This window comes from Schistocerca piceifrons, chromosome 5, assembly GCF_021461385.2.
Source record: "Schistocerca piceifrons isolate TAMUIC-IGC-003096 chromosome 5, iqSchPice1.1, whole genome shotgun sequence".
Classification (NCBI taxonomy): Eukaryota; Metazoa; Arthropoda; class Insecta; order Orthoptera; family Acrididae; genus Schistocerca; species Schistocerca piceifrons.
Window position 1 is genome coordinate 235,866,163 of NC_060142.1, and position 6,646 is coordinate 235,872,808.

Here is a 6,646-nt window from a genome sequence, read left to right on the forward strand (position 1 = left end):
TCTTCAGCTTCTTCTAGTACCATGGAAGTGATTCCCTCATGTCTTAGCAGATATCATATCATCTCGTCCCTTCTTATCAGTGTTTTCCACATATTCCTTTCCTCTCCGATTCTACACAGAACCTCCTCATTCCTTATCAGTCCATCTAATTTTCAACATTCGTCTGTATCACCACATCTCAAATGCTTCGATTCTCTTCTCTTCCGGTTTTTCCACAGTCCATGTTTCACTACGATACAATGCAGTACTCCAGACGTACATTCTCAGAAATTTCTTCCTCAAATTAAGGACAATATTTGATATTAGTTGACTTCTCTTGGCCATAAATGCCCTTTTTTCCATTGCTAGTTTGGCTCTGATGTCCTCCTTGCTCCGTCCGTCACTCGTTATTTTACTGCCTAGGTAGCAGAATTCCTTCGTCTACTTGGTGACCATCGATTCTGATATTACGTTTTTCACTGTTCTCATTTCTACTACTTCTCATTACCTTCGTCTTTCTTCGGTTTAGTCTCCATCCATACTCTGTACTTATTAGACTGTCCATTCCATCATTTAATTTCACTTTCACTCAGGATAGCAATGTCATCAGCGAATCGTATCAGTGATAGCCTTTCACCTTAAATTTTATTCCATTGCTGAATCTTTATTTTTTTTTTTATTTCCACAATTGCTTCCTCGACGTACAGATTGAACAGTAGCGGCGAAAGACCTCATCCTTGTCTTACACCCTTTTTAATACGAGCACTTCGTTCTTGGTCGTCCACTCTTATTTTTCCCTCTTGGCTGTTGTACATATTGCATATGACCCGTCTCTCCCTATAGCTTATGCTTATTTTTCTCAGAATTTCGATCATCTTGCACCATCTTACATCGTCGAACGCTTTTTCCAGGTAGACAAATCCCATGAACGTGTCTCGATTTTTCTTTAGTCTTGCTTCCATTATATTAACCGCAACGTCAGAATTGCCTCTCTCGTGCCTTTACCTTTCCTAAAGCCAAACTGATCGTCATCTAGCACATCCTCAATTTTCTTATCCATTCTCCTATATATTATTCTTATCAGCAACTTGGATGCCTGAGCTGCTAAGCTGACTGTGCGATAATTCTTGCACTTCTCAGCTCTTGCCGTCTTCGGAATTGTATGGACGATGTTTTTCCGAAAGTCAGATGGTATGTCGCCAGACTCATACGTTCTACACACCAACGTGAATAGTCGTTTTGTTGCTACTTCTCCTAACGATTTTAGACATTCTGATGGAATGTTATCTATCCCTTCTGCGTTATTTGATCTTAAGTCCTCCAAATCACTTTTAAATTCTGACTCTAATACCGGGTCCCCTATCTCTTCTAAATCGACTCCTGTTTCTTCTTCTTCTTCTTCTTCCATCACATCGGGCATATCTTCCCCCCCCCCCCCCCTCCCCTCATAGAGGCTCTCAATGTATTCTTTCCACCTATCCGCTCTCTCGCCTGCATTTAACACTCTAATTCCCGTTTCACTCTTAATTTTATCACCCTGCTTTTAATGTCACCGAAGGATGTGTTGACTTTCCTGTATGCTGAGTCAGTCCTCCCGACAATCATTTCGTTTTAGATTTCTTCACATTTTTCATGCAGCCATTTTGCCTTAGCTTCCCTGCACTTCCTATTTATTTCCACGCCCATATCGCTGAAATTTAGCTGAAAGCGAACTAAATCTACAATTGTTGACGTGCAATGTGCAGTCTTACCTCACAGACCATGTAGAATTTCTTAGCTTTTGTTGGTTAACTATTGGTCTTTTATTCTCTGACTTACGACGAAGTTTCTAGAAGAAAATTGTGTGGCCTTGTGTTCAGAACTCATGTTCACTCTTTACAGACGTTCGACAGAGCTTTCGACACATCCTGACTTCAAGCACTCATTTAACGAACCCTCCGATGACGTACCCGCCATGAAACTAAAAAAAAGTGCTTAGGTTGAGGTCTGTTTGACTCACACTTAAAATTCAGACAATCCTCGTTTGCTCCCGCTAACAATATTCCTCAGCTACTAGCGGAGGCTCCGACACGTTGATTGTATTGTCACACACACAGCCAGTGTCCTGCTGCAGAGGAGGCAGCGTACTCGGCAGCCATCGATCTTTGTCCGGCCGTAACCAACTACTGGACGCAGTCTCTCCCACTGGCCACGCCTCACACACACAGCCTTGTCCTGGAACGCCGCACGACTCATCCATCACGTCCTTCCGCATCCCCTGCCCCTATGATACGTGAGAGCGCCTATTATGTGTCAGCGCCGGTCTTCAATGTAAACAGACTGCACGAGCACCAGGATTACTCTCCATCAAGTCAGTATAGCTCTGTGCCTTCGCTTTCATTTCGTTAAAATTATGAACATCTATCTCATTACATCTGTCGGCGAAGAGATATTTGCAGCACTTCCACAAGCGCTATACATTAGTTGCATAACATGAAAAGACATTCGTACGAGCGTAGCCTTCTTCGGCTGTTGCCAATTTCTGAAAAAGTCTCCAGTCTGCGTGAAGATGCTTTGTATAAGAGTCACAGTTTTCTTCTTTTTGTCCGAATTTTCTTCTTTTTTATCCGAGCTACCTGTCACTTCCCTGTGATCGCTGCCGGTATTTACAAGAGTGGAAGATCAGTAAATCACAGCCAGATGCCCCACAAGAGGCACCATTTGTAGCTAGCACTCTCATCTACGGAACTTTTGTGCCTTTAAGTTAAAACGTTTCTTCATTCAGATACTGCTGTGATACTCTGATTGACGGTCAGTCTGCTGATATCTTAAATTACTGCATTCAGTCACTTCCTTAGATGGTATAATTGTGCAGGTTGTATTTGGAGTCACCAATGCTCCGACGGTTGGCGGAACAACAACGTAATGTGCAGGCGCTGCTTCGACTGCAGTCATGAGAACTGCGGTTGGCAGAGACCTGTGTGGCGCAAACATTGATAGAATCCCTCAGATCAACTTTTTTTCGTCACACCATTATCGCCCTATTCCTTCATCCGAAACGTAGGAAGCGATCAACTTGGCCCCAGAACAAAATCTCCCAAAACTACGATAACCAGAATCTTTCATATTCTTTAGTTGACCCGTTCAACTACACAACATGCAACACTCATCACCCTTCTGTAACATAAATTATTATATAGAATTTATGGATCTGAACAGATACGACCTCTCGAGGCAATCAGGGATCCTAGACCATCAGACGAGGCTCGGCTTGATGCGTACACCAGTGTGAGCCCACAAGTTAAAATCGAGCTGTACAGCACTTTTTTGCTCCCGTTTGCAAGTCTAAAGCGACATGAAAGAGAACAATGGTAGTACTATCCATTAACAAAAAGTTAGATGCTCTGCATAGGACGGGCAAAGAAAATTTATTCAAGAACATTGTTGCTGAATTTGATGTGGAAGCATTTGCGAAAATTTCGCAGTTTATTTGTTTATTTGTCTTTATTCATACAAGACTCATCTCACAATGGTATAGGAATTGTCAAATGAATTGCTCAGAGTGTTCAGGAAATAGAATACATAAAAAACTTTATAATTATATAACAGATGCTCTGCTCTGGCCTTGATTAAGCAACCGCCCCGGCATTTCGGTGAAGTGGATTAGGAAAACCACGGGAAACTCCAGTAACGATGGCCTGATAGCGCAACTCCATCCTCCCGAGTATGAGGTCAGTGTCTTAACAGCTACAATGAGTAAGTATGCAACCTGATCCTTGTGAATCTGATTATCATATTCATCTCTTGGTCTCTACGTTTTATACCTCATCATGCCTCCCTCCTGCATTACACTGGCGATCCGTTGATGTCTAAGAATGTGTCGTATCAGCCGATCTCTTCATTTAGTCAGGTTGTGCCACAAAAATATTTTTCTCTCCTATTCTATTCAGTACCTCCTCATTAGTTACGTGATCTACCCATCTGATCTTCGGCAGTCTTCTTAGCACCACATTTCAAAAGCTTCTGTCCTCTTCTTGTCTAAACTGTTTTCCGTCCATGTTTCACTCCCATACATGGCTACACTTGATACAAATACTTTCTGAAATGACTTCCTTAGATCTATACTGGATGTTAACTAATTCCTCTTCTTAAGACACACACATAATTCTTTTCTTATTTTGGTCCACAATACCGACTCCAAAAATATGGCAAGCAAAGAGCTTGCAGTAGAGATATTTTTTTTCCCACAGTAACGAAGATGAAGAACTGTTCACAGTTGTTTAAGTACGCGTTTTAGTGCCCATGTTTACCAGAATATTCTTCTTCGAATGATCATTCCTGTCATATCCCTGATTATTGACCCACCCTGCTGGAACACCCTGTATACATCAAATCGACATGTGGTATGCTTACCTTAGGACCATGTCTTTCTCTCGTCTATTCTCCTGTCTAACCATGGTCCCACAATACCACTCACTAGGTGATACCCTAAGTGGCCGATTGTATCAAGACATGGTCCTAAGGTAAACATACCACGCATCGCTTTGATATACGTGTATGTGTCAGGTACATCTGAAGATGCTATAAGCCTCAAAATCGACAATATAATAAAAATAGCAGAAATACTCGGTGTTGCCCAGCTACTTATTTATAGCTATGCGCCCATGCCCGTACCACGCAGCTTCTGGCCTTGTTTTTAGTGTTTTTGTAGCTTCTGACCTTGTTTTTAGTGTTTTTGACATCATATTCTTGAACTAAGTTTCGTACATTGATATAATTTTGTAGGTACATTCAGCGGCATGTATGGATACTGTCTGAAAGTGTGTTGCGAATAGAGTTAGTAGCGACTAAAAAATAAATTTAAATGTCTTCCACGATGCGGCAGTTTGTCAGGCATCTCACTGTTTATGACGTCACATCTCCTGAATTATGGCGTCGTACAATGATATTATATGCACATTTATTTGGATACTGTCTGCGAAATTTATTGCAGGGTCGGCAGAAAGAAAGTAATAAATTTAAACGTTATGCATGATGGGGCAGCTTTGCAGGCATCTCATTTTTTACGACATCATATCCGATGCAGTAAATGTCGTACGATGATAAAATTTTACAAGTAACTTCAGTGGTATATGTACATATTGCATGTATAATGTGTCGCGAATGCAGTTAGTAGTAAAGAAATAATAAATTATAACATCGTGGACCACGCTGTGCTTTTACTGCAAGAAGAGGGGTAAACAATGAACATTCCTTTCATCATTTCGTAGGTGTTCTCAGCGAGAACATAATTCATAAACGTTTGAAATTACGTATAAAGCTTTTTGAAAGCCGCCAAGTGCTCTCATTCTCAAATACTGGATGAATAAAATCTGGGAATTCAACCGTCACGGACTAGGCTCCTTTTCCACCCCTACCCCTTTGATAGGTATGTGCACCAAGTTTGGTTGAAATTGGTCCAGTGGATTAAGAGAGACGTGGAAAACACACCCACATTATATATATATATATATATATATATATATATATATATATATATATATATACACACACACACACACTCCTGGAAATTGAAATAAGAACACCGTGAATTCATTGTCCCAGGAAGGGGAAACTTTATTGACACATTCCTGGGGTCAGATACATCACATGATCACACTGACAGAACCACAGGCACATAGACACAGGCAACAGAGCATACACAATGTCGGCACTAGTACAGTGTATATCCACCTTTCGCAGCAATACAGGCTGCTATTCTCCCATGGAGACGATCGTAGAGATGCTGGATGTAGTCCTGTGGACCGGCTTGCCATGCCATTTCCACCTGGCGCCTGTTGGACCAGCGTTCGTGCTGGACGTGCAGACCGCGTGAGACGACGCTTCATCCAGTCCCAAACATGCTCAATGGGGGACAGATCCGGAGATCTTGCTGGCCAGGGTAGTTGACTTACACCTTCTAGAGCACGTTGGGTGGCACGGGGTACATGCGGACGTGCATTGTCCTGTTGGAACAGCAAGTTCCCTTGCCGGTCTAGGAATGGTAGAACGATGGGTTCGATGACGGTTTGGATGTACCGTGCACTATTCAGTGTCCCCTCGACGATCACCAGTGGTGTACGGCCAGTGTAGGAGATCGCTCCCCACATCATGATGCCGGGTGTTGGCCCTGTGTGCCTCGGTCGTATGCAGTCCTGATTGTGGCGCTCACCTGCACGGCGCCAAACACGCATACGACCACCATTGGCACCAAGGCAGAAGCGACTCTCCTCGCTGAAGACGACACGTCTCCATTCGTCCCTCCATTCACGCCTGTCGCGACACCACTGGAGGCGGGCTGCACGATGTTGGGGCGTGAGCGGAAGACGGCCTAACGGTGTGCGGGACCGTAGCCCAGCTTCATGGAGACGGTTGCGAATGGTCCTCGCCGATACTCCAGGATCAACAGTGTCCCTAATTTGCTGGGAAGTGGCGGTGCGGTCCCCTATGGCACTGCGTAGGATCCTACGGTCTTGGCGTGCATCCGTGCGTCGCTGCGGTCCGGTCACAGGTCGACGGGCACGTGCACCTTCCGCCGACCACTGGCGACAACATCGATGTACTGTGGAGACCTCACGCCCCACGTGTTGAGCAATTCGGCGGTACGTCCACCCGGCCTCCCGCATGCCCACTATGCGCCCTCGCTCAA